The sequence below is a fragment of the Galeopterus variegatus genome, unplaced genomic scaffold, assembly GCF_000696425.1.
Source record: "Galeopterus variegatus unplaced genomic scaffold, G_variegatus-3.0.2 Scaffold4342, whole genome shotgun sequence".
Classification (NCBI taxonomy): Eukaryota; Metazoa; Chordata; class Mammalia; order Dermoptera; family Cynocephalidae; genus Galeopterus; species Galeopterus variegatus.
In genome coordinates this window covers 164,428-177,215 of record NW_007730453.1, presented here as the reverse complement: position 1 = coordinate 177,215, position 12,788 = coordinate 164,428, and the positions used below count along the sequence as shown (strand labels likewise).

Genomic DNA, 12,788 nt, shown 5'->3' with positions numbered 1-12,788 from the left:
CGGAAACGAAAAAAGACAAAAAGGAAGGAAAAAAAAAAAAAAAAAAAAGAAATGAACAAATTAATAGGAAGAAACAAACTACCAAAACTATGTCAAAAAGAAACAGAAAATCTGAATAGATACATAACAAGTAAAGAGACTGAATTAGTAATCAAAAAAAAAAAAAAAGAAAAAGCTATAAAGTATGCATAAAGCAAATGTACTTCACAGGGCCTGGTTTTCCAAAGCCTTGTAGTTTCAAATATTGACCTTACAAAAACCAGGAAATTTTCCCCAGGCTATTGAGTCTCTGTTTTAAGATAAAGAGTTGTAACACAGCAAAGTTGCTGGCTCAAAGACAGGTTACTGATTGATAAGTAAAGATACTGGGAAATTGCTGTAAGAAGAAAATGTTTGCTAAGATCAACCTTTTGTTGGTGGATCACTTAATTGCCTAATGGAATGTCATCTGACTTGTTTTTACTGAATGTTACCAGCTTCTATTGTTAAACTTGTTAGGACTTTAAGCCCACCTATGTCTCTTCCTGTAACTTCCTGGGCTGGAGAATAAATGCAGGAAGAGAACCCCAATTCATGGTTAATTTCCCAAATGGAAAGAATGGCTCGCTCTTGAGGGTTCCAGGAGATTAACCACTTTGGGGCTTCTCACTGCTCAGAAGAGATGGGCTTTGAGTAATCCTTTGCAGCTCTGTCACCCAGGGGAAAAGGGGTGACAAATCTGTGTGGAGCAAAGCAACAAAAAGCTTCCCACAAAGAAAAGCCCAGGTACAAACAGCTTCACTGGTGAATTCTACAAAATGTTTTTTTAAAAATTAATACCAGTTACAACACTGTATTAGTCCATTTCTGTCACTTATAACTAAATACCTGAAACTGATAGGTAAGAAAACAAAATTTATTGCTTACAGTTTCAGAGGCTGGGAAGTCCAAAGTCTAGGAAACACATTTGGTGGTGGTGACAGTAACCCAGGGGTCTCACATGTCAGAAAATGGCACAGCAGAGAGAGAGCTCCTCCTGTCTTCTCCTTTTAAAGGCCTCAGAATCACACCCATGACCACCATTAATCTATCAATTTATTACTCAGTGAATGAATCAATCCATTCACTAGGCATAGCTCTCAAAGTCCAATCATCTCTTCAAGGTCTCACTTTTCAATTCACATAATAGGATTTCCCACCCTCTTTACACTGTCACAGTAAGGACTACGTTTTGGGGACATCAATCCTTAGCAAACACCAAGGTCAAGGGTTCAGATCCTCATACCAGCAAGCCACCAACAACGACAACAAAAAAGCATTAATACCAATCTTTCATGAAATCTTCTCCAAGAAAAAGAAAGGGTGGGGCCACTTTGCAACTCATTAAATAAGGCCAGTATTACTCTGACAAAATCAAAAATAGAAGATACCGCAAAAAAAGAAAATTACAGATATAGATGCAAAAATCCTCAACAAAATACCAGCAAACCAATTCCAGCAAGACATAAAAAGGATTATACATCATGACCAAATGTGATTTATCCCAGGAATGCATGGTTGGTTTAACATCTGAAAATCCACCAACGTACTACACCATATTTAAAGGATAAAAACCACATGACCATCTCAATAGACACAGAAAAGGTGTCTGATGCAACTCAACACCCTGCAAAAGTAAAAATACTCAACAAACTAGGAATGGAAGGGAATTTCCTCAAGGTAAAAAGGGCATCTATGAAAAACCCAGAGCTAGCATCATGTATAATGGTGAAAAATTGAATGCTTTTCCCCTGAGACCAGAAACAAGGCAAGGATATCAGCTCTCTTCACTTCTATTCAACATTGTACAAGAGATTCTAGCAGAGCAATTAGGCAAGAGATAAATATAAATAAATAAATAAATAAATAAACGGCATCAGATTGGTAAGGAAAAAGTAAAGCTATATGTGTAGATAACATGATCTGGTATGTAGAAAATCCTAAGGAAACCATCCCAAAATTATTCAAACTAATAAATCAGTTCAGCGAGATTGATGAACACAAGATCAATATTAAAAAATCAATTCTATTTCCATGCATTGGCAATGAACAAACATAAAATGAATTATGAAAACAATTCCATTTTCCACAGCATCAAAAAGAATAAAATACTTATGAATAAATTTTTAAAAACTGTAACACTTGTACCTGAAAACTACAAAACTTTGTTTAAAGAACTTAGTAAATGGAAAGACAACAGTGTTCATGGATCAAAAGATGTAATACTGTTAGATGGTAATACTCTCTGAATTGATCTATAGATTCAATGCAATTCCTATCAAAATCCCAGTTGCCTTTTTTTTGGTAATAATTTCTTAGATAATATGACACTGATAACACAAGTAACAAAGAAAAAATAGACAAACTGGACTTCATCAAAATTAAAACTTTTGTGCATCAAGAAAACCATCAACCCCCAGAATGGAAGAAAATACTTGTAAATCATATATGTAATAAGGGACATGAACCCAGAATATGTAAAAATCTCTTACAATTCACACACAAAAAAAGACAACCCAATTAAAAAATGAGCAAAGGATATGAATAGACATTTCTCCAAAGAAGATATACAACTGAGCAATAAGCATGTGAAAAGAGCTCAAAATCAATAGTCATTAGGGAAATGCAAATCAAAACTACAATGAGATACCACTTCACATCCACTAAAATGGCTAAAATAAAAAGACAGACTACAATAAGTGTTGGTGAGGATGCAGAGAAATTTAAACCCTTGTACATTAGTAGTGGGATTGTAAAATAAGGCAGACATTCTGGAAAACAGTTTGGCAATTCCTCGAAAAGTTAAACTATCATATGACCCAATAATTCTGCTCTAGGTATATACCTAAGGGAAATGAAAACATATGTCCACACAAAAACTTATACATAAATATTCATAGCAGCATTATTCACAATAGCCAAAAAGGGGAAACAATCCAAATGTTCATCAAGGGATGAATGAATAAGCCAAATATGGTACATTCATACAACAGATATTTTTCACCAATAAAAAGAAATGAAGTACCACATGCTACAACATGGATAAACCTTGAAAACACTATGCTAAGTGAAATAAACCAGTCACAAAAGACCACATGTTGCATTATTCCATTTTCAATGAAATGTCCAGAACAGGCAAATCTATATAGAGAAAAAGTAGATTTGTTGTTGCCAGAGGCTGGGGGAAGGGAGGGATGGGAGTGACTGATAATGGGCCCAGGGTTTCTTTTGGGGATGATTAAAGTTCTGGAATTAGATAGTAGTGATAGCTGCACAACTCTGCAAGTAAACCACTGAAGTGTGGCTTAAAAGGGAAAATTTAACTGTGTGTGAATTATATCTCAATAAAGCGTTTTTTTTTTTTTTTTTTTAAGTCTTAAGTGTAAGAGATTCTAGTATACGCTATGGGTTTATTCTGTCTTCATTTACTACCTGTGACCTTTTACTTCTTTTCAAACTTTCCCAATCACTTGAATTTTCTCAGCATCTTCCTCACCATCTATCTCAGTTGGTTTTGTGCTGCTGTAACAGAATACCTGAGACTGGGTAATTTATAAAGAACAGAGATTTATTTCTCACAGTTTTAGAGGCCAAGATCAAAGCATCTGCATCTGATGAGGACCTTCTTGCTACATCCTCATGTGGCAGAAGGTAAAAAAGACAAAAAGAGATGAACTCTGAGTCCTCACATAGCAGAAGAGCAGAAGAGAGAGAACTCACTCCCATAGCACAGTTTTAGAGGCCAAGATCAAAGCATCTGCATCTGATGAGGACCTTCTTGCTACATCCTCAAGTGGCAGAAGGTAAAAAAGACAAAAAGAGATGAACTCTGAGTCCTCACATAGCAGAAGAGCAGAAGAGAGAGAACTCACTCCCATAGCACTTTTTATAGTAGCATTAATCCATTCTGAGGGCAGAGCCTTCATGACCTAATCACCTCCCAAAAGGCCCCACCTTTCAACACTGTTGCACTGGGGATTAAGTTTCCAACACATAAATTTTGTGAGATACATTCAAACTATCTTTGAAACCATCTTTGGCAGATAGCACCATCTTTGCTCAGAAATGTAAATACCTTTGGATATATAATAGAATCAAAGCATAAAAGAATTCAGACCTAAAATGTTTTATCATCTTTACTTGTCTAACAGGAGTTCATCCTAGTATCTGCCAAGTCACACAATATACCTGAATCAGCTGACATCCAGCAAAAATCAGCAAAGTGGTAAGTTGTGCTAGTTACTATGGTTAGGGGTTTTAGAACACAACAGTATTTGTTATCATTTGTAAAGTTCATTGGGCATTGATTTCTAACAGCAGGAGTTTGACAATTGTGCAGATAGCAACATAAGACATTGAAATTCTGTAGGTTCAGAATTTAACACAGCTTTTAAATTTAAAATTTTAAATCCTTTTCTATTAAGCACAAAATACTTGATATTTAAAACACTTTCAGTTGGCTTTCTTCTTGAAATCTGGAACTAGTTTCTAGATTAAAACATAAATATTATTTCAGAATAATAAAGTAAAAATGAAAAGCCAGTTTTCAAACTCACTTTACTGCCTCTTCAACAAAGGGAAACCTGAGTTATCTGTACATCAATTTCACCTGTTCTTTCTGAGGCATGGCTTTGAGAGGAGTCAGTTTTTACCCACTGCTGTGGATTAAATGCCCTCCCCAGCCTCCCGAGCTCATGTTGGAACTTAATTCCCAATATGGTATTTGAAAGGTAGGGCCTTTAAGAAGTGACTGGATCTTGAGAACTATGCTCATCCATTCATGGAGTAACAGGTTAATGGTTTAATAGTTATCATGAGTGTGGATTGGTGGCTTTATAAGGAAGCAAATGAGCATGTAAAAAAGCAAGGGGCACTGTAAGTACCCACCAAGAGGAAGGCCCTAAGAAAGAAAGAAATGCTGCCATTTGCAGCAACACGGATGACCTTGAAGAAAATTACGTTAAATGAAACAAGCCAGGCACAGAAAGAGAAATGCCACATGTCCTCACTCATAAGTGGGAAGAAAGAAGGAAGGAAGGAAGGAAGGAAGGCCACAATAATACACTGAACTTCCAGAAGGAGAGAACAGACCTGTAGTTACTAGAGGTGGGAAGGGGGGTGGGCAGAGAGGGCTTAGGGAGTAATTGGGTAAGAGACATACAGAATAACTGTGATATGTAATGATGAACATGCTAATAGTATTGGTAAGATCATCACACACTGTACACAAATACTGACAGTCTACTCTGTACCCCATAAATATGTATAATCAAAAATAAATACATAAATTTTTTTAGAAAAAATAGTAATTTGTCAAGCATGTTTTTTAACAACCCATGAATACTGCAAAAGAAACTTGATCTTAGGGCTGGCCCGGTGGCGCACTGCTACAGTGTGCCGCTTGGGAAGCACGGCGGCGCTCCCGCCGAGGGTTCGGATCCCACATACAGACCGGCCGCTCACTGGCTGAGCGAGGTGCGGGAGCAACACCGAGGGTTGCGATCCCGTAGCCGGTCCCGGTCCGGTACGGGCGCGACACTGAGGGTTGCAATCCGTTGCCGGTCACGAAAAAAGACAAAAAGGAAAAAAAAAAAGAAACTTGATCTTATTTTTAAAATAAATGAATAACCACATTTTTTTAAAAAAAGGAGGCCCTCACCAGATGTGCCCCCTGGACCTTGGACTTTCTAGCCTCCACAACTATAAGAAATAAATTCTATTTTGTTATAAATTACCCACTTTCAGATATTCTGTTAGAATTAGAGATTAGTAAACAGACTAATAAACCCCCTTATCAATAGCACAGGGAGCTCACAAGAAAGCCAGAGAGACCTGTTCATATCAGCTCTGCCCTGTGTTGGCCACACACAGAAATCTTCGAAACCCCACTAAGCTCAATTTCCTCATCTGTAAAATAAAACTACCTACCCCATAGTTATTATGAGTATTTAATGTCTCCAATGCACCCAGCAAATGGTCAGAACTCAATAAATATTCGTTCCTTCCTCTTTGCTCTCTGCAAGGTAAAATGCAGGTAACAAATAGTAAAAATTATAAAAATCCCAATTTAGCTTGGTGTGTACAACTGAAAAGAGAAGAATTATCTAAATACTAAAAATAAACCAACCTTTATTTTCTAAAAGCACCATACTCATAACCTTAAATTATAACTACGATGATAAAATACAAGATATCATGGGGAAAAAATTAACTTTGCACTAATTTGGTTGGTGTTATCTAATAGTTTTCTTAGGAAACAGCAGAGTATCCAGTTGGCAAAATACTGCAGATAATTTCAATCAAATAGTTCTTCCAATAAGCCAACAATAACTTAAGGTTTGGCCATATTTGCAGTATCAGAATTTCCTAATGGAAGACTTCATAATGAATCTTAGCCACAGCATTTGAAAGCCTTGAAGGGGAACAAAGCCATATCTAAGCACCTGCAAAAAACTACTGTCCTTTGAAACTAGACTTCACATGCATTCTAAAGACATATGGGAAAGAGATTCCAGAGATACACACACACACACACACACACACACACATTTTAAAGTCAGGGAACTAGAGCCATAATTTTAAAAATTACTTTAACATACTCATGTTACATATGGGTTACATACTCATATGGTTCAAAAAAGCAAAAAAAAGTATAAAAAGGGACATAGTGAAAAGTCTCTTTCCCATCCATCTCTATCTACCTAGTTCTCATTCCCCAACCCCAAATAGATAAACATTGTTAATTTCTTACATGTCCTTCGAGAATCTCTTCATGCATAGACAAGCAAAGCAAAACTATATTTCTATCTTTTCCTTGCCTTTCCACGCAGAGGTAGCATTTTATACACAACGTTCTGCATTCCACAGGCAAATTTTTAATTCTAAAATGTCCAACGAAAGCAATAAATAATATCAATGGGACAAGATCTTCTGTTCACACTTGAGTGAACTTTTAAAAGAAGGAACAGAAATAAATCATATTAATGTTAGTGGGAGTCAGAAATATGGAAATTTAAAGGGGAGAGAAAATTCAAGGGCAAATAGGGGTATAAATAAACGTAAATCTTAAAAACGCTTCTCTGCTAAAAAACACTGCAGTATCTTATCTTTCATTAATAAATAAAAATCCTTTACAGATAAAATAAATCAAACCAAATATTGGTGAGAAGAGAGAGTGGAATAAAAAGAGATTAGAAAAGAGAGAAAGATAACTTCTGTCAGAATCGACTAAACTGTCAACCATGCACAACTACATACACTTAGAATTATAAAAAGTAAGAATCTTTTAAAAATATAAATATATATATAGTATTATAGAAAGTCTTACTTTTGAATGTCTGTTAACAATGGTCCCAGTTCAAATAAGCAAATAATGTATAGTACTTTCATATTTAAGCCATCATCCATTTTAGTGTCATGTTGTTGGGAGGCTGAATAAAAACATCTTTCAAAACCTTTTTCATTAAGGTTTATGAAAATATAGGACTTTACTCTCAATATAGTGTAGGTAGCTATTGTCTTGGTGTGACACTCCTTATGACGTCTGGCTCAAGCACCTTTGCAGGAGAGCTGACATTGGTATGAAGTCAGCTGCCTTCTACTTCCACCTCTCCCGAGAGTCTCCAGCAGCCACCGACCTAGCATTCCTGAACTAGTGTCACTTCCTTCCTAGCTCCAAAGGATCCAGGCAAGTTCTCTCCAGTGCATATCTCTGCTGATAAAAATCTGGAAGGAAAGCGTTTGGAATCTTGACATACTACTTCTCAAAGACTGCTAATCTTTGGTCTAAGATAGACTTCTTACTCTTCAACTTACTTGCAAACAAAAAGGTTGTTTTTAAGCCAGCTATTTAGAACTTTGGATGTATTTTCTAAAGGGAACTGTGGTCATATTTGGGAGTTAGCTTTCAAGACTAAAACACTCTATTCAATCAATAATATGGCTGATATCCTCAACAGGAAAAAAAAATTGTACAAAATAACGCTGTTGCAATGACATGAACAACAACAAAAATTAGAAATAGTTTTAAATTTTATAGTTCACGCCAATGCTTAAGAAACAAAGCTTATTTAGAGAAGAGGGGGTGTGTGGAGACTTTTATGAGTATTCTCATGGGCTCTGAAGGCTGAAACCACTATTTCTTTATAATGTCTACCTTTCCTCCCAAACTAAAAGCTTTCCTTCTTATTCAAGACCTGCTCTTAAATGTGTCTACCTGATTAGTATCTTTTTTACTGAAGACCAAAATGAGAGAGTGGAAGGTTTGCAAATTTTGTTGATCTTTTTAAAGAATCAGTTTTTGGTTTTGTCAATTTTCTCTATTGTTTTTTCAATTCCCTATTTCATATATTTCTATTGTAATCTTTGTTATTTCTTACTTACATTTGCTTTTGTTTACTTTGCTCTTCTTTTTTCTATTTTCTTAAGGTAGAAGTTCACATTACTGATTTGAGATTTTTCTTATTTTTAATATAAGTGATTACAAGTATAAATTTTCCTCTAAGCACTGCATGAGCCCTGCATCCTATAAATTTTGATATGTTGCACTTTGACTTTTATCTCAAAATACTCCCTAACTTCCCTGATTTTTCTTTTTACCCATTGTTTATTTAAGAGAGTGTCATTTAATTTCCACACATTTGTGAATTTTCTAAATTTCCTTCTGTTATTGTGATCAGAGAACATATTTTCTATGATCTTAGTCTTTTTGAAGGTATTAAGACTTGTTTTGTGGCAAAAAAAAAAAAGGAGACAGTGTTAAAGCTGCAAATGTCACAGAGCTCTTATATGTACTGTATATGTTTCTTTTGTACTTAATAAATTTTATTTTGTCTGATAAAAAAATAATAAAAATAAATAAATAAAAAGCTACCCTAAAATAAAAATAAAATTATTTAATAACAAGAATATGTAACCAAAAAAAGTCACAAAATGAATAAATGGCTTAAAAAGAGTCCTGCATTATAACCCAAAGTATAAAATATACTTAAGTCTATATGGATATAAGCAAATGATTTAGTAAATATAGTAGAATAAAAAATAAATAAATGAAAAACAAAATGAAGAGAGTGGGATGGAGAAAGAACAGAGAGAAATTTTCTTGATTCAGGAGCTGGAAGTAGAGGAAAAAAGAACAAAGTTAAAAAGTAGACTAAACTGCCAGAAAGGACAGGAGGCCACAAAAGAGTATAGGAGGCAAGTGTGGGCTGCAGCTTGTGTACACACACTATGGAGAGGAAAAGGGGGTGGAGAGATGTTAGCACAGACAGGTGCTGTCTGGAAAAACTGGGGCATTAGTATGTAAAGAGGGAGTTGTGTACATGAAATTATACTAAGTCAAGTGTTACTGACTCTGAGAGAGCCTATAATATTATAGGATCAAAAGAAACTTCAAAGTCACCTAGTCCCATCACTGGTGGCAGCATTGTTAAACCAATTACTTCAAACATTATACTTATCATTAGGAGAATATTTCAAAGCACCTCAAGTTCAGCCATTCTAATTTCTTTTTTCTTTTTTTGGCAGCTGGCTGGGCCAGGGACCATGGCCCTTGACCTTGGTGTTATAACACCACACTCCAATCAACTGAGCTAACCAGCCAGCCATCAACTGTTCGAATTTCTAACTGAACTTGAGAGCTGCCACTTTTTCCTCTGTTCCATCATCTCTGCTTTGCCTTTAGTGATTATGATCAATTTCCTGTGAATAGTCTATCATTTCTTTTCTTAAATATCTTGTATTTTAGATGTATTTAAAATGCAAATACTGAGTGATCACCATTAGAAGGATATATGCTTTATGTTAATTTAAATGAATTTGTTGGTCCATCATCACACACCGTCACTTCATCCCCTTTATGAGTATTAGTATAAATTTCCAAGAGTGTTAGCCAGGTTTGGGGTATGGCAGGTGGCCAGGAAACACAATAAAGTAACTGGTTCAAAGGTGCATGGAATCTGTGACGTTGGTTGGCTACATAACATGATTCTCTAACCAACAAGGCAAGCCTGTATAAGAGAAACTTTTAAAATGGCATTGAAAATATGTATATGTACACACAAATAAAAGTCTAAATGGATATATACTCTAAAATGCTATTAGCAGTTATTAACAAGTGATAGGTTTACTGGTGATCCTTATTTTCTCTATTTCTCTTATTTTTCTAAAAAATGTATTACTTTGGTGATTTAAATATATATTAAAAGATACAAAAGGGTGAAAATACAAATGGATAAATAATCAAATATGAAATGAAATATTACGCAACTGTCAAAAGTAATGATGTAGGGCCGGCCCGGTGGTGCACTGCTACAGTGCGCCGATTGGGAGCGCAGCGGCGCTCCCGCCGAGGGTTCGGATCCCATATACAGACCGGCAGCTCACTGGCTGAGCGAGGTGCGGGAGCAACACCAAGGGTTGCGATCCTGTTGCCGGTCCTGGTCCGGTACGGGCGTGACACTGAGGGTTGCGATCCGTTGCCGGTCATGAAAAAAGACAAAAAGGAAAAAAAAAAAAGTAATGATGTAGATCTATAGATATATATGACAGTGTTCAATAAGAAACAAAACAAATTACATAGAATAATTCCTATTTTAAAAAACTTGTAAATAGATACAAAAATTTATATAAGCATGGAAAAAAGTCTAGAAGGATATAAAAACTTATCAGTGGTTATCTTTGTGGGTAAGACTAGAGTGGAGAAGACTTTTATTACACATACTTCTTGTCAATTGCTTAAATTTAACAGCATGCATATCTTTGTAATTAAAAATAATGGAGGGGCTGGCCAGTTAGGTCAGTTGGTTAGAGCTCTAAAGAGTGGTGTTCATAACACCAAGGTCAAGGGTTCAGATCTCCATACCCAGCCAGCCACCAAAAAATAATAATAGTAATAATGTTTTTAAAATATGAAACAAAACTAAAATAAAAATAGGAAAAAAGATGCACACATTTTGTTTTTGGGGGAAACTAAGGATATGATTCCAAAATTTCCTTTTAGCCTGTCATATATAATATACACGTGCATTAGATTATAAAGTCTATACTCTGGTCTTATATGAGTATATATGCTTGTCTGCATGTGTGGATGCTGAATTGGAAACTAAATCATTTTAAGTTAACTTTAATCTATTTTTATTATAAAAACAGGGAGGTAAATAACTAGAGTTCCTTCTCATTTTCAAACTTACGCTAGCTAATTAGTCAAGTCCTAGTGAATGAAGCACCACTGTACTTGAGGATGTTTCACCCAACAGTCTGTAGATTGGCTAATCCATCAGCGAGTCCCATTTTTGTATATGAAAATGTTATATATGAAACCCATTTTACCTATATAACAAAAAAATGTTTGGTATTGACTGGTTTAGCAAATACATCAGGAACGTGAATGTAAACAACCTGAACCATGCTTATTACTATATGCCATGTAAGTATAGTGTTATTTCTTCAAAATCACAGAACAGTGAAAAGAATGACATTATTATCTCAACACTATCGGCATTCTAAAAAAAGCATAAGCCTTTAAAAAGGTACAAAATCCAGGCCATTACTCAACCAAAAGCCTGTCAAATCATCCCTATCATCAAGTAAAAGCTACTAAACCAGTTCTCTACATTTTTAACTATCCACAAACTCACTTCACAGCCTGCAGAAAGAGCTACCTATAAGAACACTTCTGCACTCGGTGAGACAAAGGAACCCTGCCCACCAAAATTACATCAGGCCAATAGATGTTTCTAGTCCTTTCCAGAATTTGATCCCATATAGTTCTTCTGTATATATGTATGACCCTGTCAGGGGAAGCAGAGCTGCACTACACAGGAATTTCCACCATGAGATCTCACTAACAGCTCTTATTCTATCCACACCCCTCCGATATTCCATCTTACATATTATCAGTCCCTCATCCTACAATAATTTCCTTCATATCATCCCCTTTCTTTCATTCATCCCTCCCCCAACCCCACCCAAGTAAAAGAGATTTTGTTTTTGAATAATAGAAAGAAGTGGCTATAAGGAAATGAACTCAGGTTTTCGGGACGTGGGGGAAATTAGAAAGGACCTGAGAAATTGGACAAGGGCAAGGACACTGCACATTGCCCTAATTCCCTCTGAAAACTGTCTGGCTCAGACAGGCAATCCAATTTTATAGAGCAGTGTTCTGAATTGGCCTTCCACATCTGATTTCCACACTGTCTTCCTCAGCAATGACAATTAACTCAAAGCTAGTATTGAATTAAAATCACTTTGACCAGCCAGCCGCCAAAAAGAAAAAAATTACTTTGACGTGAACTACAAGATGCAATATTGGTACTTCTTAGATTTACCACATTACTCCATGAAATAGGGGGGGGGAAGCAAAATGAGAACAAAGACTCCATCATAAGGAATGGAATAGGTAAAGAAAAACAGACATTGAGTCGCTTAAAATAATGTGGGAGCTGTTTCTGTCAGGAATAACATGTTATATAATTTGAGTTTCATGATTCAGCAGTTTAGTCAGTAATTTACATGAACTAAAAAAAAAAGGAGAAAACATGAGGATTGAGAAAGGTAAAGTGGTTTCTGAAACAAGGCTGGTTTCAAAAGTATTTGATTCCACCCCCACATAGAAGAACGTTGACAGGCAGATGACTCAATCTGGCTTCATTAAGGGTGTCTTACCACCTAATTTTCCCCATGGGAAAGGCCATCCCATCTCTCATTTCTCCCTGAAAGCCCTTCTCATTTCCTTTCACCAGGTAATGGCTATATTTTACTCTCTAATTGAA

The 12,788-nt window shown here is 35.8% G+C and overlaps 1 long non-coding RNA gene across 1 annotated transcript in view; it reads left to right on the top strand.

Moving 5' to 3' along the window:
* Positions 1 to 4,235, top strand: part of LOC103602893 — a 10,020-nt gene extending 5,785 nt beyond the window's left edge. The window contains exon 3 of the long non-coding RNA XR_551564.1: positions 4,170 to 4,235. This is a non-coding gene — a long non-coding RNA (uncharacterized LOC103602893). The remainder of the gene's footprint in view (positions 1 to 4,169) is intronic.
* The last annotated feature ends 8,553 nt before the right edge of the window (positions 4,236 to 12,788 follow it).